The sequence below is a fragment of the Ranitomeya imitator genome, chromosome 9, assembly GCF_032444005.1.
Source record: "Ranitomeya imitator isolate aRanImi1 chromosome 9, aRanImi1.pri, whole genome shotgun sequence".
Classification (NCBI taxonomy): Eukaryota; Metazoa; Chordata; class Amphibia; order Anura; family Dendrobatidae; genus Ranitomeya; species Ranitomeya imitator.
In genome coordinates, this window is record NC_091290.1 from 146,526,375 (window position 1) to 146,547,409 (window position 21,035).

General features: G+C 51.2%; 1 protein-coding gene across 2 annotated transcripts in view; it reads right to left on the reverse strand.

Moving 5' to 3' along the window:
- SIAH1 (siah E3 ubiquitin protein ligase 1) overlaps nucleotides 1-21,035 on the reverse strand; it is a 36,143-nt gene that overhangs the window by 14,537 nt on the left and 571 nt on the right. The window contains exon 1 of one of the 2 annotated variants that reach the window (XM_069739352.1): nucleotides 14,894-15,097. The exons of the other annotated variant lie outside the window; for it this stretch is intronic. The gene's annotated coding sequence lies outside the window, so the exon portion shown is untranslated. Of the gene's footprint in view, nucleotides 1-14,893; nucleotides 15,098-21,035 lie in introns of those variants that run through there. 2 annotated transcript variants of the gene reach the window in all.

Below are 21,035 nucleotides of genomic sequence, written 5' to 3' on the forward strand. Positions count from 1 at the left end.
CCCTAATAGAAACCAAAGTCGCATCCTGCCAGCATAGACCGCTGGCTGAACTACCTGCAGGACACCCGATCTGGGCTCAGTAACATTTTCCAGCCAAGAGGGACCGGACAAAGAGCACAAGGACGTCTGGAGCATTCATATACACAGAAAGAAGTCACCTGGCAGCACAGTCCTATATAGCGCTATGCACGCTCTCCGCTTATAGCCATCACCTGTCAGCACAGTCCTATATAGTGCTATGCACGCTCTCCGCTTATACCCATCACCTGTCAGCACAGTCCTATATAGTGCTATGCACGCTCTCCGCTTATAGCCATCACCTGGCAGCACAGTCCTATATAGCGCTATGCACGCTCTCCGCTTATAGCCATCACCTGGCAGCACAGTCCTATATAGTGCTATGCACGCTCTCCGCTTATACCCATCACCTGTCAGCACAGTCCTATATAGTGCTATGCACGCTCTCCGCTTATAGCCATCACCTGGCAGCACAGTCCTATATAGCGCTATGCACGCTCTCCGCTTATAGCCATCACCTGGCAGCACAGTCCTATACAGTGCTATGCACGCTCTCCGCTTATAGCCATCACCTGGCAGCACAGTCCTATATAGTGCTATGCACGCTCTCCGCTTATAGCCATCACCTGGCAGCACAGTCCTATATAGTGCTATGCACGCTCTCCGCTTATAGCCATCACCTGTCAGCACAGTCCTATATAGTGCTATGCACACTCTCCGCTTATAGCCATCACCTGGCAGCACAGTCCTATATAGCGCTATGCACACTCTCCGCTTATAGCCATCACCTGTCAGCACAGTCCTATATAGCGCTATGCACGCTCTCCGCTCATAGCCATCACCTGTCAGCACAGTCCTATATAGCGCTATGCACGCTCTCCGCTTATAGCCATCACCTGTCAGCACAGTCCTATATAGTGCTATGCACGCTCTCCGCTTATAGCCATCACCTGTCAGCACAGTCCTATATAGCGCTATGCACGCTCTCCGCTTATAGCCATCACCTGTCAGCACAGTCCTATATAGTGCTATGCACGCTCTCCGCTTATAGCCATCACCTGGCAGCACAGTCCTATATAGTGCTATGCACGCTCTCCGCTTATAGCCATCACCTGGCAGCACAGTCCTATATAGTGCTATGCACGCTCTCCGCTTATAGCCATCACCTGGCAGCACAGTCCTATATAGCGCCATGCACGCTCTCCGCTTATAGCCATCACCTGGCAGCACAGTCCTATATAGCGCTATGCACGCTCTCCGCTTATACCCATCACCTGGCAGCACAGTCCTATATAGTGCTATGCACACTCTCCGCTTATAGCCATCACCTGTCAGCACAGTCCTATATAGCGCTATGCACGCTCTCCGCTTATAGCCATCACCTGTCAGCACAGTCCTATATAGTGCTATGCACGCTCTCCGCTTATAGCCATCACCTGTCAGCACAGTCCTATATAGCGCTATGCACGCTCTCCGCTTATAGCCATCACCTGTCAGCACAGTCCTATATAGTGCTATGCACGCTCTCCGCTTATAGCCATCACCTGTCAGCACAGTCCTATATAGCGCTATGCACGCTCTCCGCTTATAGCCATCACCTGGCAGCACAGTCCTATATAGTGCTATGCACGCTCTCCGCTTATAGCCATCACCTGGCAGCACAGTCCTATATAGTGCTATGTACGCTCTCCGCTTATACCCATCACCTGGCAGCACAGTCCTATATAGTGCTATGCACGCTCTCCGCTTATAGCCATCACCTGGCAGCACAGTCCTATATAGTGCTATGCACGCTCTCCGCTTATAGCCATCACCTGGCAGCACAGTCCTATATAGCGCCATGCACGCTCTCCGCTTATAGCCATCACCTGGCAGCACAGTCCTATATAGCGCCATGCACGCTCTCCGCTCATACCCATCACCTGGCAGCACAGTCCTATATAGCGCCATGCACGCTCTCCGCTTATAGCCATCACCTGGCAGCACAGTCCTATATAGCGCTATGCACGCTCTCCGCTTATACCCATCACCTGTCAGCACAGTCCTATATAGCGCTATGCACGCTCTCCGCTTATAGCCATCACCTGGCAGCACAGTCCTATATAGTGCTATGCACGCTCTCCGCTTATAGCCATCACCTGGCAGCACAGTCCTATATAGTGCTATGCACGCTCTCCGCTTATAGCCATCACCTGGCAGCACAGTCCTATATAGCGCTATGCACGCTCTCCGCTTATAGCCATCACCTGGCAGCACAGTCCTATATAGCGCCATGCACGCTCTCCGCTTATAGCCATCACCTGGCAGCACAGTCCTATATAGTGCTATGCACGCTCTCCGCTTATAGCCATCACCTGGCAGCACAGTCCTATATAGCGCCATGCACGCTCTCCGCTTATAGCCATCACCTGGCAGCACAGTCCTATATAGTGCCATGCACGCTCTCCGCTCATACCCATCACCTGGCAGCACAGTCCTATATAGCGCCATGCACGCTCTCCGCTTATAGCCATCACCTGGCAGCACAGTCCTATATAGCGCTATGCACGCTCTCCGCTTATACCCATCACCTGTCAGCACAGTCCTATATAGCGCTATGCACGCTCTCCGCTTATAGCCATCACCTGGCAGCACAGTCCTATATAGTGCTATGCACGCTCTCCGCTTATAGCCATCACCTGGCAGCACAGTCCTATATAGTGCTATGCACGCTCTCCGCTTATAGCCATCACCTGGCAGCACAGTCCTATATAGCGCTATGCACGCTCTCCGCTTATAGCCATCACCTGGCAGCACAGTCCTATATAGCGCCATGCACGCTCTCCGCTTATAGCCATCACCTGGCAGCACAGTCCTATATAGTGCTATGCACGCTCTCCGCTTATAGCCATCACCTGGCAGCACAGTCCTATATAGCGCCATGCACGCTCTCCGCTTATAGCCATCACCTGGCAGCACAGTCCTATATAGTGCTATGCATGCTCTCCGCTTATAGCCATCACCTGGCAGCACAGTCCTATATAGTGCTATGCACGCTCTCCGCTTATAGCCATCACCTGGCAGCACAGTCCTATATAGTGCTATGCACGCTCTCCGCTTATAGCCATCACCTGGCAGCACAGTCCTATATAGCGCTATGCACGCTCTCCGCTTATAGCCATCACCTGGCAGCACAGTCCTATATAGCGCCATGCACGCTCTCCGCTTATAGCCATCACCTGGCAGCACAGTCCTATATAGTGCTATGCACGCTCTCCGCTTATAGCCATCACCTGGCAGCACAGTCCTATATAGCGCCATGCACGCTCTCCGCTTATAGCCATCACCTGTCAGCACAGTCCTATATAGTGCTATGCACGCTCTCCGCTTATAGCCATCACCTGTCAGCACAGTCCTATATAGCGCTATGCACGCTCTCCGCTTATAGCCATCACCTGTCAGCACAGTCCTATATAGTGCTATGCACGCTCTCCGCTTATAGCCATCACCTGTCAGCACAGTCCTATATAGCGCTATGCACGCTCTCCGCTTATAGCCATCACCTGGCAGCACAGTCCTATATAGTGCTATGCACGCTCTCCGCTTATAGCCATCACCTGGCAGCACAGTCCTATATAGCGCCATGCACGCTCTCCGCTTATAGCCATCACCTGGCAGCACAGTCCTATATAGTGCCATGCACGCTCTCCGCTCATACCCATCACCTGGCAGCACAGTCCTATATAGCGCTATGCACGCTCTCCGCTTATACCCATCACCTGGCAGCACAGTCCTATATAGCGCTATGCACGCTCTCCGCTTATACCCATCACCTGGCAGCACAGTCCTATACAGTGCTATGCACGCTCTCCGCTTATAGCCATCACAGTCCTATATAGTGCTATGCACGCTCTCCGCTTATAGCCATCACCTGGCAGCACAGTCCTATATAGTGCTATGTACGCTCTCCGCTTATACCCATCACCTGGCAGCACAGTCCTATATAGTGCTATGCACGCTCTCCACTTATAGCCATCACCTGGCAGCACAGTCCTATATAGCGCTATGCACGCTCTCCGCTTATAGCCATCACCTGGCAGCACAGTCCTATATAGTGCTATGTACGCTCTCCGCTTATACCCATCACCTGGCAGCACAGTCCTATATAGTGCTATGCACGCTCTCCGCTTATAGCCATCACCTGGCAGCACAGTCCTATATAGCGCTATGCACGCTCTCCGCTTATAGCCATCACCTGGCAGCACAGTCCTATATAGTGCTATGCACGCTCTCCGCTTATACCCATCACCTAGCAGCACAGTCCTATACAGTGCTATGCACGCTCTCCGCTTATAGCCATCACCTGGCAGCACAGTCCTATATAGTGCTATGCACGCTCTCCGCTTATAGCCATCACCTGTCAGCACAGTCCTATATAGTGCTATGCACGCTCTCCGCTTATACCCATCACCTGGCAGCACAGTCCTATATAGTGCTATGTACGCTCTCCGCTTATAGCCATCACCTGGCAGCACAGTCCTATATAGTGCTATGTACACTCTCCACTTACAATACATATTTATTATCTGATTGCAGCCAGTCTACATTCCACAGTTTACATCAGAAACCCTGCGGGCTCGCCCAGGAAAGTCTATGCCCAGCATTGCCACCAGTGCACATGATAATAATGTGTTGCTGGTCTATAAATAATACTCTCCGTGTGAAAAACAAGATAATCTTGTAGTCATGATACCTTTTAATGGCTAACAAAAATAAATGATGTTACAAAGCAAGCCAACAAAGTGTCTGAAGAACCACAAATATATGCACAAAAAAAGAAAAACACATATGATCTATAAAACATGAACTTGTGACCTGCACAAAATGCTGTGTCCCCTACCACAATGGGCAATGGGATGCTCATGGAAGCACAGAGTATTTCAGGAGAAACGTGCACAGTTCTTGTAGAACTAAGTCACTGATCGGCCCTCCTAGCTTGTTATGTCCTGTCTGGCTTTGAAGACATTTTGGGAATGGACCCAAATTGGCAGCAAAAACACAACCATTTACATACCACGTCTGTGCAGTTTGTGGTCAGGGCCACATGGGAGTATAGGAGCCATGCTTTTCTTTTCTACAGTCATGGCCAAAAGTATTGACACCCCTGCAATTCTGTCAGATAATTCTCAGTTTCTTCCTGATAATGATTGCAATCACAAATTCTTTGCCATTATTATCTTCATTTAATTTGTCTTAAATTAAAAAACACAAAAGAGAATGAAGCAAAACATTGATCATTTCACACAAAACTCCAAAAATGGGCCAGACAAAAGTATTGGCACCCTCAGCCTAATACTTGGTTGCACAACCTTTAGCCAAAATAACTGCGACCAACCGCTTCCGGTAACCATCAATGAGTTTCTTACAATGCTCTGCTGGAATTTTAGACCTTTCTTCTTTGGCAAACTGCTCCAGGTCCCTGATATGTGAAGGCGCCTTCTCCAAACTGCCATTTTTAGATCTCTCCACAGGTGTTCTATGGGATTCAGGTCTGGACTCATTGCTGGCCACCTTAGACGTCTCCAGTGCTTTCTTTCAAACCATTTTCTAGTGCTTTTTGAAGTGTGTTTTGGGTCATTGTCCTGCTGGAAGACCCATGACCTCTGAGGGAGACCCAGCTTTCTCACACTGGACCCTACATTATGCTGCAAAATTTGTTGGTAGTCTTCAGACTTCATAATGCCATGCACACGGTCAAGAAGTCCAGTGCCAGAGGCAGCAAAGCAACCCCAAAACATCAGGGAACCTCCGCCATGTTTGACTGTAGGGACCGTGTTCTTTTCTTTGAATGCTTCTTTTTTTCTCCTGTTAACTCTATGGTTATGCCTTTGCCTCATCTGACCAGAGATCATTCTGCCAAAACGTTTTAGGCTTTTTCAGGTAAGTTTTGGCAAACTCCAGCCTGGCTTTTTTATGTTTCGGGGTAAGAAGTGGGGTCTTCCTGGGTCTCCTACCATACAGTCCCTTTTCATTGAGACGCTGACGGATAGTACGGGTTGACACTGTTGTACCCTCGGACTGCAGGGCAGCTTGAACTTGTTTGGATGTTAGTCGAGGTTCTTTATCCAACATCCGCACAATCTTGCGTTGAAATCTCTTGTCAATTTTTCTTTTCCGTCCACATCTAGTTAGGTTAGCCACAGTGCCATGGGCTTTACACTTCTTGATGACACTGCGCACGGTAGACACAGGAACATTCAGGTCTTTGGAGATGGACTTGTAGCCTTGAGATTGCTCATGCTTCCTCACAATTTGGTTTCTCAAGTCCTCAGACAGATCTTTGGTCTTCTTTCTTTTCTCCACGCTCAATGTAGTCACACAAGGACACAGGACAGAGGTTGAGTCAACTTTAATCCATGTCAACTGGCTGCAAGTGTGATTTAGTTATTGCCAACACCTGTTAGGTGCCACAGGTAAGTTACAGGTGCTGGTAATTACACAAATTAGAGAAGCATCACATGATTTTCCAAACAGTGTCAATACTTTTGTCCACCCCCTTTTTTATAGTTGGTGTGGAATTATATCCAATTTGGCTTTAGGACAATTCTTTTTGTGTTTTTTTCATTTAAGACAAATTAAATGAAGATAACAAATAATGTGATTGCAATCATTTTCAGGAAGAAACTGAGTATTATCTGACAGAATTGCAGGGGTGTCAATACTTTTGGCCATGACTGTATATTACAGGCACAATTTCTGCACCAACTGCAAGTGTCTGTTTTTTTTGTTCCAACATCAGGTATTGAAAAACGCCTGTTGGGAAAGCAGAGGTTGCACATCACTCACTACTTTGAAGCGGCTCATTATTGAATCTGCTGTGAACAAGAAACAGGGTGCAAACAAATGGCTGCAAAACAACAACAACAAAAAACCTCCAAGAACTCCCTGACAGAGAAGCATTTCCCCACATGGTTTTCACTATAAAACAGTTTGTCAAACACTATCTAGTCAGATCCCTAGTAAAAACGAGGATCCAAAGCCGAGAATTACATTTTGGAAGTGATAGCAATGAGAGCGCTGCTCCAAAACTAAAATCCACATGATCTGAAGACATCAGAAACAATTAGGAAATTAGGATGTAATTTTCCCCTCTGCTGTCGGATTACAGCTGGGAGCGCAGACATTTGGGTTTCAGAGGTATGCAGCATTAAGGATTTAATAAGTATCACTGGATCCAGAAGACAGAATACAAACAATGGCCTATAGAGCGGCAGGTAACGGAGCGCTACTCACAGTAATTGGATATTGGGCTCGCTGGCGGCTGACTGCCCTGTACCGCTGGTGTAAGACTAATTTCATATGAGAAGTTTACAGCCCCCAACTCATAGCCCCCCACAACCCAGCGTTCAGGGGCTCTACAGTTCTCACAGATAGTGGTCCATCCACTGCACTGACTGCGCTCTCAGGGAATCAGGTGTTGCTTCTTACATTGTATTTTCTTCTGATCTGCATGAAAATTGCGTTTCACGGGACCCCATTCTCAGATTTTCAGGTCTGCAGCAAATTTGACAGTTTCAACTATGAATATGTCGGCTCGATGGAGAGACTTGTGTGTAATTCAAAATCATATGCAAATAATCGGCAAACACATCCAGATATAGAGCTGACAAAAACAGGTCCTTAAAAACACCTTAGAAAGCTCAGGGCATGTTCTGTTCAGTCCATCACAGATGTGCAATATATTTTGACAGCCATCACTCCCATAGGGGGCGAGAGGTCGGACTCACCGTTAAAAGTTGTACCTGTGCATGATAACTCTGGGCTGAGGCTGGAAACATGGCTACTGACTGGCCATGAAAGCTCTTACTCCAAGGGCACCCAAGGATCGTGCGTTTAGCCTAAAGTGCATGCTGGGAGCTTTTCCCATAGGACCCTGTTCAGACGGAGGCCAGAAATTTGCTCTTATGGCAGGGGTGTCAAACTGCATTCCTCGAGGGTTGCAAACAGGTCATGTTTTCAGGATTTCCTTCTACTGCACAGGTGATAATTTTATCACCTACACAAATAATGAGTTGGTAATTAAATTATCACCTGTGCGGTACAAGGAAATCCTGAAAACATGACCTGTTTGCAGCCCTCGAGGAATGCAGTTTGACACCCCTGTCTTATGGCATTGTTCTGGCTTGCAGGAGGCCTCCACAAATACACATATATACATTTCTATCCACGCAGTATAGACTTTGTTTTTTTGCAATGGCTCTTCGTGACTGGCCACTGAGCCTATGGGCCAAACAGTGGCCCATACCCAGGTCTGCACATGGCCTGATCACCAAAAACGTAGGAAACAGAAGACAACTACATCTGCTGTGCACTATGACATCACCAGACATTATAATTCAGCACATCCATGGAGATCTGATGATGCAGGAGAAAGAAGAGGACAACCAGAGCACAAGGTACAGCAGGGGCTTTGCCTACAGTTACCTCGGACGCCATCATATTTAAGCCTGGGTTTACACCATGATAGTGCCACATCTAACATGCAATTCTGTTACCATCAAGACCGAGTACAACCACAAAACCAATCATCTATCCAGCGACAACTTCTCCGTCACCTGCACAATAAGCCAGATTGGGTTTCAATAGTAGAGATGATCTAAGATCACATCGGGTCAAGTCATTATGGCTCACTGAGTCGGCTTATACACATCAGCAGCAGTAACCGAACTGTAATACACGGGACTTGTCTCCAAGCTGGGCCCGTCCGGCTGTTGCCAAACTACCACTCCCAGCATGCACCAGCTGCTGCAGACAGTCAGGGCATGCCAGGAGAGCGATAGGTTACAGACCACTGCTGTGCCCATCTAGCCGGAGACTCGAGGCACATACATACATACAGTATGGCGGATGCTCCCCAGGAATGCTCGCTGGCTGCGGTATCATGCGGTGCAATGCACGGTCACTCCTCTGAACGTAGGCACCACGGATGGGAGCGATTATGTGGAATTCACGGGATTTAGGATTTTTCCAGATAAGATTAAACCCCATTGGACAGGAAGATGAAAATGATCATTTTGTCATCATTTCCTCGTTTCGGAGCAGTCAGAAGGAACCTGTGTAGGTGTTTCCAGCACATAAAAGACATTGTGAAGGGTTTAAACGCGGCTCTGTAATTGAGCACTAAAGGCGTTACCGGTGTGTAATAAGCTGTATGTGAGGGATGTCAGGGACTGCGACATGCACAAGCCTACAACAACGTCCCCAGCAGCAGCCACAGGAGCCACGCTGAGGGACTGCATGTCCACACACAGCAAACTCTACACAGGGCTCCTGATGGCGACCAGAACCGTCCACAACGCAAACCAGAATCTGCAAAGGACAAGAAGAAATGAGCGATTCGATCTCTTCGGGTCGGCCCTCTGTGGCAGCCGGTCTTTTAGTCGTGGCAGCTGAGCCACCGCACAGTGAAGATGTCCACACTATTGCCAAGGTGGCATCAACAATCCTCGTTGGCCAGGAGACTGTGCCATATTTTTAGGTCCAGCAACTTCACAATACACACCTGGATTTCAAGTCCATGGCTTACTGTGAGCACACGACACGCCTAGGCTGGAAAATAACCTTCAACCGATTCCCAACCTGGTAGCATCATGCAGATTCTGATGCATGTACCATGACTGAGCATAGACAACATTTTAGTATTGTACACACCACAATATGTCCGACTGGAAGGGAACGGTTACACTTAAAGGGAATTTGTCAGCAAGTTTTCCCTACCGTATCCGAAGGCAGCATGATGTACTATATGGTTTCAAGGCGCAAGTATTTTTTTTCTTAAACAAAAAAACGGGAAGATGGAGGCGTACTTACTCATCAGCAGCCGTGAGAATCCAGCGCATTGCTGCTTCAGAGGACTGCGCCAACTAAGGAAGCGATGTTTGCACCGTCTAGAAGTCACAGGACCGCTGAAGCCAGGCATTCGTTCCTGAAAGGTGACTGGAACAGTACAAACTGATTTTTCTTGTCACCTGACCGATCGCTCGTTTCGGCAGTCCTGTGACTTATGAACGGAGCAAACATCTCTTCCCAAGTCGCACTAACCTCCAGAGCGTCATTCACTGCATCCACGGTGCTGCGACTAGGGGAGCATCCATCCCACAGTTTATTCTAAAAAAGGTATTAAAAAAAATAAAGAAATAAGTCAGAGAACACCTTTAAATGCATTAAAAAAACAACTATTCTAAGCATCATATTCCCAGAAATTTATATTTTTTTTTGGGGGGGGGGGGGGAAGAGGCAACAAAAGTGACCTTGACTGCGCTTTTGTGCCCACTTCAAAAAGCCAGTGGCCCATTTAACAGATCTGCCTTGAATCCCAATTTTTAGGGCTTCGGGTAAAGAAAATAGGCGGAATAAAGGAGATACTCCGCTCTGAAACCATTTTTACTTCTAACATTAATCTGGGATCAAAATTTAGAAACTAAAAATTATATATTTGGGTCCTAGATGGTTTTTTTTCTCCTAGTTTGGGACACTGCAATATCTACAGTCCTAGCCAACATGGGCGGATTTGTCACTCCATAGCTCACCCTGTTTCCAGGAACAGTGCCCAGCGCCAGCTTTTTCCACTGTTCATCAGCACTGCTAACAGATAGGAGCAGGGGCCCCTTCCCATGGACATCACATGATGGCTGAGAAACAGAATTTCCTCTGCTTTCTGGGTACCTGTGCCATCACATTTATGCACGACCATCGGGCCTCATGCATCATCCTCCTATCTGCACCTCCAAAAAGACTTTTCTCCGAGCTTCCTTCAGTACCTTGGTCATCTCCACCAGACTGATACTCCTAAACTCTGCCTCAGCGTTAATAAACAAGCAAAAAAAAAATTGTGTTGAGCAGCAGAAAAGAAGAAATCGGATCTCGCTGCTCAGTATCACCATTGCAATTTAGCAAGTCATTCAATGCAAACGCTAGAACAACCAAGCATGAAGACATAATAACCAGGCCAGTCCTTCGCCTGCAGAGGTTATACCCAGGAGCCGCATGCTGGGAACAATAGATGTGTCATGGACGACCCCCGCCCCCATATCGCAAGACCCTTGCAAGAATAAAGCTAGGCCTCGCCATGCTGGCATGTAAAAAACCACCACGACAACAAAGCCCGCACGCGAGATCACATCACAAGAGATCAGCAGTGTCTCCAAACAGAAATGGAGATCAGACGGGGATCCTCAATAGGCAAAGAACGTGTGGATCGCCAGCAGATAAATATATTTATGCAAATCCATATCAACTCTGCAAACTAGGATTAATCTGCTCTGCAGACACATAGCGGCTGTAACACTATACACACAGGAAGTAAACAGCACCATAGGAAGGACGTGCAAAACAGTCTCAGCACAATATAGAAGGTGCCGGCCCAAACATGCATCACTGGTAAACAGGCCGCTAACACTGGCAGCAGACAAGACCCTAGAGATCAGGTATATGAGGTGCAAGTATCAGACATGACATGTATAAATAAAACCAGTCCCCCCTTATAACTAATTCACAACATCCAGAGCTGACAAGTGCATTATTATCTGCACACCGACACTGCAACAAACTGCTCCATGCACGATGGAAGCCGGGCGCCGCAAAAATAAGTAACCAACATGAATCTTGTACTGTCATAAGTCTACGGGTCAGGACAACAGACGATCACACTCTGGGTCAGAGCTAAGAAGAAGAGCAAAAAAAATTACAAAAACTATAGAGCCGCTATGGCCGTGTACACACAGATGAGATATCTGGGCACAATATTCACATGGATTATCCACCAGGTGTCAGCAGTATAGGAGGACCCCGCACATTGGATACTGCAAACGTATCTGCTGGCACCGCCACCGATCACCAGAACGGAAGATTTAGGATTTCGGTTCTCCAGCAGCCACAAGTTGAACGTATCAAGCATTCGCATAGACCACCAAGTCTATGGTTCGTGTTTCTAATGGTCTAGGAGCAATGATGGGGCTGTAATCCGCTACTATGTACCCCATACCGTACCTCTCCTGTTTACACCAACGATGTGTGGCTGATAACGAACCCAAATAAAAGCGTCAATCGATCACTTCACTTGTACGTTAAACGATCAACTTGTGCAAAAGAGCCATTGTTCTAATAGAACCGATGCTTTTATTTTTCAGGAAAAAAAATATCTCTCTTTAACCCCAGCGCTCAGATTCTGGCGGTCCACAAAGTCTTTGTTTACAAAGTGGCACATGACATCTCCAGCCAATCAGTGGGCTTGGTGGCCACATGATATCTTTCACTGGCGGTAAAACCACACAACTAGAAAGGCGTGATCTGCACAAGTCCAACAGGCGCCATTTTGCTGGATCCCTTTGATGACTTGACGCACACACATCCCTGTCTTAGGCCATCATCGCCTCCTGCGTCCGTGTGGGTTTTCACTTCTTCCTTCTCTGAGGGGGGAACCAACCACCACGACTCTCGTCCACCCCTAACCACCCGCGACGACCGCTTGTCGCCCCGACCGCACCCCCCACCCATGACGGATGCTAGTTACCCCGTTCGTGCCCCCCACAGACGCTCATCACCCCATCCGCACCCCCCCCCCCATCCGTGACGGACGCTCGTCGCCCAGTCCAACCGACCCCCCCGATGGACGCTCGTCGCCTTGTCCCCCACCACCCGTGAGACGGACGCCCGTCGCCTTGTCCGCGCCCGTGAGACGGACGCCCACCGCCTTGCCAACGCCCCCACCCGTGAGACAGACGCCCGTCGCCTTGTCCGCGCCCCCACCACCCGTGAGACGGACGCTCGTCGCCTTGTCCGTGTTCCCCACCACCCGTGAGGCGGACGCCCGTCGCCTTGTCCGTGTTCCCCACCACCCGTGAGACGGACGCTCGTCGCCTTGTCCGTGTTCCCCACCACCCGTGAGACGGACGCCCGTCGCCTTGTCCGCGCCCCCACCACCCGTGAGACGGACGCCCGTCGCCTTGTCAGTGTTCCCCACCACCCGTGAGACGGACGCCCGTCGCCTTGTCAGTGTTCCCCACCACCCGTGAGACGGACGCCCGTCGCCTTGTCCGTGTTCCCCACCACCCGTGAGACGGACGCCCGTCGCCTTGTCCGTGTTCCCCACCACCCGTGAGGCGGACGCCCGTCGCCTTGTCCGTGTTCCCCACCACCCGTGAGACGGACGCCCGTCACCTTGTCAGTGTTCCCCACCACCCGTGAGACGGACGCCCGTCGCCTTGTCCGTGTTCCCCACCACCCGTGAGACGGACGCCCGTCGCCTTGTCCGTGTTCCCCACCACCCGTGAGGCGGACGCCCGTCGCCTTGTCCGCGCCCCCACCCCCCGTGAGACGGACGCCCGTCGCCTTGTCAGTGTTCCCCACCACCCGTGAGACGGACGCCCGTCGCCTTGTCCGCGCCCCCACCACCCGTGAGACGGACGCCCGTCGCCTTGTCCGCGCCCCCACCACCCGTGAGACGGACGCCCGTCGCCTTGTCCGCGCCCCCACCACCCGTGAGACGGACGCCCGTCGCCTTGTCCGTGTTCCCCACCACCCGTGAGACGGACGCCCGTCGCCTTGTCCGCGCCCCCACCACCCGTGAGACGGACGCTCGTCGCCTTGTCCGCGCCCCCACCACCCGTGAGACGGACGCTCGTCGCCTTGTCCGTGTTCCCCACCACCCGTGAGACGGACGCCCGTCGCCTTGTCCGTGTTCCCCACCACCCGTGAGACGGACGCCCGTCGCCTTGTCCGCGCCCCCACCACCCGTGAGACGGACGCTCGTCGCCTTGTCCGCGCCCCCACCACCCGTGAGACGGACGCTCGTCGCCTTGTCCGTGTTTCCCACCACCCGTGAGACGGACGCTCGTCGCCTTGTCCGCGCCCCCACCACCCGTGAGACGGACGCTCGTCGCCTTGTCCGTGTTCCCCACCACCCGTGAGACGGACGCTCGTCGCCTTGTCCGCGCCCCCACCACCCGTGAGACGGACGCTCGTCGCCTTGTCCACGCCCCCACCCGTGAGACGGACGCTCGTCGCCCTGTCCGCGCACCCACCCGTGAGACGGACCCTCGTCGCCCTGTCCGCGCCCCCACCACCCGTGAGACGGACGCTCGTCGCCTTGTCCGCGCCCCCACCCGTGAGACGGACGCTCGTCGCCCTGTCCGCGCCCCCACCCGTGAGACGGACCCTCGTCGCCCTGTCCGCGCCCCCACCCGTGAGACGGACCCTCGTCGCCCTGTCCGCGCCCCCACCCGTGAGACGGACCCTCGTCGCCCTGTCCGCGCCCCCACCACCCGTGAGACGGACGCTCGTCGCCTTGTCCGCGCCCCCACCACCCGTGAGACGGACGCTCGTCGCCCTGTCCGCGCCCCCACCCGTGAGACGGACCCTCGTCGCCCTGTCCGCGCCCCCACCCGTGAGACGGACCCTCGTCGCCTTGTCCGCGCCCCCACCCGTGAGACGGACCCTCGTCGCCTTGTCCGCGCCACCACCCGTGAGACGGACCCTCGTCGCCCTGTCCGCGCACCCACCCGTGAGATGGACGCTCGCTGCCCCTTCCCCGACCCATTTGGCTCCAGCACAGCCCTGGAGGAGACGGGCTCCTCTCTGTGACCAGCCGCCATCACTAGATTATTATTTTCTGTGAGCGCTCGTTATTTTTTATCAATGAGCACTGGGAGGGGGCCGCTGTTGCTATGGTAACACGAGAGAAAGCGTAAAAAATACCCGGTGAATGGGAAGGACGTGAGGAAATGATGGCGGAGACCGGAAAACAATGGGGGAGTCAGGATGGCAGGCCGCGGAGACAATGGGGCTGCCGGTACACCGGGGCTCGGCCCCGTCCGCCTCACACAATGGCGGCGCTCACCTCTGCTCTGCCCCAGCCGTGCTGCTGTGAGGTGAAGGCCCGCTCTCCTCTCCTCCACCTCCTCCTCCGCCGCCGGCCCCGGTTCGTTCCTCTTCTACGACGAGCAGCAGTTACCGTGCCCAAAGCGCGCGCCTCCGCCCTCAGAGAAAGACACTGCGGAGGGGAGCGGGAGCGTCCACGGCGGAGGCGACGTCACTGCTGTCCGTCAGCGGGAGCGCGCACGTAAGCCGCTTATACAAGGCCGGGGCGTGGACTCGCGGCAGCTCCGCCCCCCGCCGTCTGAACACGCCCACCCGGCGGCTGCCCCGTGTACGCGCTCATTTTCCCGCTCTTTTGTTTTCTCTCCCCAGTCGTTGTCTTCTGAGGTTATTACGGAGGTTTGAGGGGAAAAAGTGGAGTTTTTACCAAATGTGCACAACTCGGTCATGAAATATGAAGCTTTGGCAACAGAAGCCATCCTGAGAGTATTTTGTCATATTTGTGAGTATTTTGTACAGTTTGTTATATTTGAGCCTTTAGGAGTACTTTTGTTTTTTCCCCATATTTTCCAGTGCCGGATCCCCATTGCTGTAGGTCTCCTGTCAGTCCTCTATGGTGGCGGGGCTCCGCGTCCTCTGCATATAACCGCAGCGTCTGAAGGGTGGACACACTGCGGATGGGGCCGCAACAAGATGGCGGATATCCCAGCACAGGGGCAGCTTTATGGGAGGATATCCCAGCACAGGGGCCGCAACAAGATGGCGGATATCCCAGCACAGGGGCCGCAACAAGATGGCGGATATCCCAGCACAGGGGCCGCAACAAGATGGCGGATATCCCAGCACAGGGGCAGCTTTATGGGAGGATATCCCAGCACAGGGGCAGCTTTATGGGAGGATATCCCAGCACAGGGGCAGCTTTATGGGAGGATATCCCAGCACAGGGGCAGCTTTATGGGAGGATAGCCCAGCACAGGGGCAGCTTTATGGGCGGATATCCCAGCACAGGGGCAGCTTTATGGGAGGATAGCCCAGCACAGGGGCAGCTTTATGGGAGGATAGCCCAGCACAGGGGCAGCTTTATGGGAGGATATCCCAGCACAGGGGCAGCTTTATGGGAGGATAGCCCAGCACAGGGGCAGCTTTATGGGAGGATATCCCAGCACAGGGGCAGCTTTATGGGAGGATATCCCAGCACAGGGGCAGCTTTATGGGAGGATATCCCAGCACAGGGGCAGCTTTATGGGAGGATATCCCAGCACAGGGGCCGCAACAAGATGGCGGATATCCCAGCACAGGGGCAGCTTTTTGGGAGGATATCCCAGCACAGGGGCAGCTTTATGGGAGGATATCCCAGCACAGGGGCAGCTTTATGGGAGGATATCCCAGCACAGGGGCAGCTTTATGGGAGGATATCCCAGCACAGGGGCAGCTTTATGGGACCTAAGGAAACAAGTAAAAAGAAAAGAAACCCATGAGGTAAATGGCGGAAAAAAAGAAAAGTCCAGAAATCCAGGAGAAAAAGGAAATGCTAAAATGGAAATTAGCTGTGTCTGAAGGGGTAGACCAAAGATTGGGGGCTCCATCTGTCACTCAGGTTGGCTCCGTCAGTCGGGTTGGAGGCTCCCTCTGTCTCTCAGGTTGGAGGCTCCCTCTGTCTCTCAGGTTGGAGACTCCATCTGTCAGTCATGGTGGAGGCTCCCTCTGTCAGTCAGTTTGGGGACTGCCTCTGTCAGTCAGGTTGGGGACTGCCTCTGTCAGTCATATTGGGGGCTCCCTCAGTCAGGTTGGGGACTCCCTCTGTCAGTCAGGTTGGCTCCGTCAGTCGGGTTGGAGGCTCCCTCTGTCTCTCAGGTTGGAGACTCCATCTGTCAGTCATGGTGGAGGCTCCCTCTGTCAGTCAGGTTGGGGACTGCCTCTGTCAGTCATATTGGGGGCTCCCTCAGTCAGGTTGGGGACTGCCTCTGTCAGTTAGGTTGGGGGCTCCCTCTGTCAGTCAGGTTGGGGACTGCCTCTGTCAGTTAGGTTGGGGACTGCCTCTGTCAGTCATATTGGGGGCTCCCTCAGTCAGGTTGGGGACTGCCTCTGTCAGTTAGGTTGGGGGCTCCCTCTGTCAGTCAGGTTTGGGGCTCCCTCTGTCAGTCAGGTTTGGGGCTCCCTCTGTCAGTCATGGTGGAGGCTCCCTCAGTCAGGTTTGGGGCTCCCTCTGTCAGTCAGGTTGGGGCTCCCTCTGTCAGTCAGGTTGCAGGCGCCCTCAGGTTGGAGGCATCCTCTGTCAGTCAGGTTGGGGGCTCCCTCAGATTGGGGGCTCCCTCGGTCAGTCAGTTTGGAGGCTCCCTCTGTCAGTCAGTTTGGAGGCTCCCTCTGTCAGTCAGGTTTGGGGCTCCCTCTGTCAGTCAGGTTGGGGACTGCCTCGGTCAGTCAGGTTGGGGACTGCCTCGGTCAGTCAGGTTGCAGGCTCCCTCTGTCAGTCAGTTTGGAGGCTCCATCTGTCAGGTTTGGGACTCCCTCTGTCAGTCAGGTTTGGGGCTCCCTCTGTCAGTCAGGTTGAGGACTGCCTCGGTCAGTCAGGTTGGGGACTGCCTCGGTCAGTCAGGTTGCAGGCTCCCTCTGTCAGTCAGTTTGGAGGCTCCATCTGTCAGGTTGGGGGCTGCCTCGGTCAGTCAGGTTGAGGACTCCATCCATCAATGCTCTCAATGACAGAATTAAGCCCAAATGCATGTCATGTGAGCCTATGAGAACAATGAAGTATACAATAGAGCTTACAAAGACACAATAGCGGTGTATAACCAAGGATTTGAGGGAAAAAAAGTGTAGAATTAAAGGAGTTGTTTCATCTCGGATGTTTATTTGATATGCCATAAATGTCTGAAAGATGTGACGATCCTTAGGACATCCATAGATGAGAATGGACAGAGCACGACCAGCTGACCAATGTTGATGTTATAAGTCGGGGCCCTTTCTCCAGAGAGAACCGACAACAAAGGCCAATTCACACATCAGTGTGATGCACGGACCGGCTGCAGGTCTCTGGACCCAAATATAGGTCTATGAGGCTGTAATGTCCGGGGCAGGAGACCCGAGGCCAGTCTGGGATTCATACGGATGTGTGAATGTAGCCAAAGGGGCCACAGACACCATAGAGATCTGGTTCGGACACTCACCCCGGCAGCCATCTCTCACAACTCCATGTGTTCTCTGATGGTGCGGAAAAGACTTATCTCTTTTAACATCAGCCTGAAATCAGACGCGCTGGATCCTTATCTTCCCTGGACATCACCTGAGAGTCGGTAGGCACTCCTACATGTTGGACCGTCATCCAAGCCCGCCAATAACAAAGATTGCAGCCAACATTAGTCTAATGTGTACCTGACATTTATGGCCTACCTGGTGGAATTGGGAACACCCCTTTAAATTTAGTCTGCCATTTTTGTCTCCATAAGCTCAAAAAAAAAAAAAAATCGGTTAATGTTATGTACTTAACGTAATGTACCTTATAGTGATGCCAATAAACCAAACCGTCATGCTATCACATTGATAGAAAAATTGAAAAGTTATGGCTCTAGGACAGTGGTGGCGAATCTATGGCACGCATGCTAGAGTGGTCACGCAGAGCCCTCCCTGCGGGCACGCGTGCCATCGCCGTTTCACATCAATGGACCGGGACTGGCGGGTGAGGAGCCAGGCAACTCCAGCCCCTACTTCAACTAGATGTACGTCCTTGGACACACATCCAGCTGAAGTGTATTGCAGCGCACAAACTTGCCAGGCCCGTGGGCCGCAATACACGCTGCTGGCCAACAGCTGACTTTGGGGTACATGTGACTGGACGCATGACAGTGATGTCATGCGCCCCTGTTGCTTGAAAGCTGAAGTCCGCTGCCAGCTTCAGAAGATGACGATTTGCCCCGGGGAAGAAGGAAGGTGAGTAGCAGTATTTAATGTTTTTTTTTTTTTTTTTATCTATGCGTTGGAACAGCGGCACGGGCAGGATGGGGGACATATACTAGGATGAAGTGCATATACAAGGATGGGAGAGCATATATACCAGGATGTAGGACATATACAAGGATGGGGGGTGTACATGGATTGGGGTAGCCTAAACATGGATTGGGGGAGCACATACAAGGATGGATGAGCATATACATGGAGGGAGGAGCATATAGGATAGGGAGCATGTGCAAGGATTGAGAATATACAAAGATGTAGGAGCATATACTAGGATGGGGGCATGTATACCAGGACACAGGACATATATCAAGATCGGAGGAATATACAAGGATGTAGGTGCATATACAAGGATGTAGGTGCATATACCAGGATGAGGGGCATATACTACTGTAGTATGGGGCCATGTATACCAGGATGGGGTGCATATACCAGGATAAGAGGCATATACCTGGATAGGAAGCATATTCCTTTATATCTGCAGTCTGGTACCCCTGCCACTGTCTGTGGCTGCTCTCTGCTGCCACCGCCTGCTCTCTCTTCCCTCTGCTTGTTCTGCCACCGCCGTCTGTCTGTATAAGCCGTTTTTTTTTTCTAAACTAAGGCTATGTGCACACGTTGCGGATTAGGCTTAGGAATTTCTAGTGCGGATTCTGCATGTCTTGGCAGAAAACGCAGCTGCGGATGTGTTGCGTTTTTTGTGCGGATCCGCAGCGTTTTTGGTGCGGTTTTGCGGATTTTCAGTGTTTTTTTACCCCTGCGGATTTCTGTAATGGAATGGGCACAAAAACGCTGCAGATCCGCAAAAAAGAAGTGACATGCTACTTCTTTTAATCCGCAGCGTTTCCGCACGGAATTTTCCGCACCATCTGCACAGCGTTTTTTTTTTTCCTCATTGATTTACATTGTACTGTAAATCAATTGTGGATCTGCAGCGTTTCTGCACCGCAAAAAACGCTGAGAATCCGCAATGTGTGCACATACCCAAAAGCCTCAGTATTTAGGTAAAATTGCAGTGTTGGCACTTTGCGATAAATAAGTGGGTTTTGGGTTGCAGTTTGGGCACTTGGTCTCTAAAAGGTTCTCCATCACTGCTCTAGGATATCAGACAAAAAAAATTGCTTTATCCTTAAGGGACAAATAAGACCGATCCGTAAGGGTTTACAGAGGATGGAAATCCACTCTAAGGTGATAGACCTTGGGGAGAATGTTCTTGGGACCCAGCCATGTCTTATAGCTGCATTTTCTTAGTTATTTTTAGCCGCTTGGAAACCCTTGATTTGTACAAGTCATTCCCACACGTCAGTATCAGCGCAGTGATTAAATATACCGTCCGCACCAGCTGAGGTATTGTGAAAGAGGTTTCACACTTGACTGAGACCATATAGCGCAGATATAGAGATATACATGTCCCAGGGTGATCAGCTTCTCACACATAAATCTCAATGAGTCGAAGGGAAATTCTCATTACTCATCCCCCTGTCGGGTTCATCCATATCTGAGTGTGAACAGCCACGACGCAGACGAGACAAAACAAACCTCTTCACCATCTGTCGTCTGTCCTTTTTTCTAAAGTCATGAATAGGGTTTTATTATTAGGATTTCTTCATGTATTAGCCTGGTATCCGGGTTAAAGGGATTGTTTCAAGTTCTTATGTGGTTAAAATTTCCAAGTGCTTGTAAAAAAAACAAGCAAATTGCCTCTTATTAAAAATCCTCTCTACCCAAGGGAGGTCTCGTAGTGTAAGGAGCGTACAGCACAAGCAGACGCCAGACTTTACTCCTTGTGGCGCTCTGGAGCTTGCCAGATCACTGGATCCGAGAATCCTGGAAAAGCACACACTTTGGACCAGCGGCGTTAATTTTCAGGAGCACACTGCCCACTGTAAAGTATTAGGCTGAGAGCAGTTTGCTACTGAAGAAAAGGAGTTGAGAGAACCCCTTTAAATTGATGGGATGCCCACAATGCCCAATCCCTTTTCCTATCTGAAGCCATCTCCTCCATTCCAGCTAATGGGATTTCTGATACCAGTCTTTGCCAGCTTCAATAAGTTGGTTCATACCAGCACCATTTGGCAGTATGGTACCTCTATATTCCTTAAAAGGGTTGTCCTTGTGCCACCCACAACAGTGCCGATGACGTTACGACCCAGCAAGATATGTGCATGATCGTCAGGTTTCATGAACGTGTCTCGGTATGTGTGGTCGTTAGCATC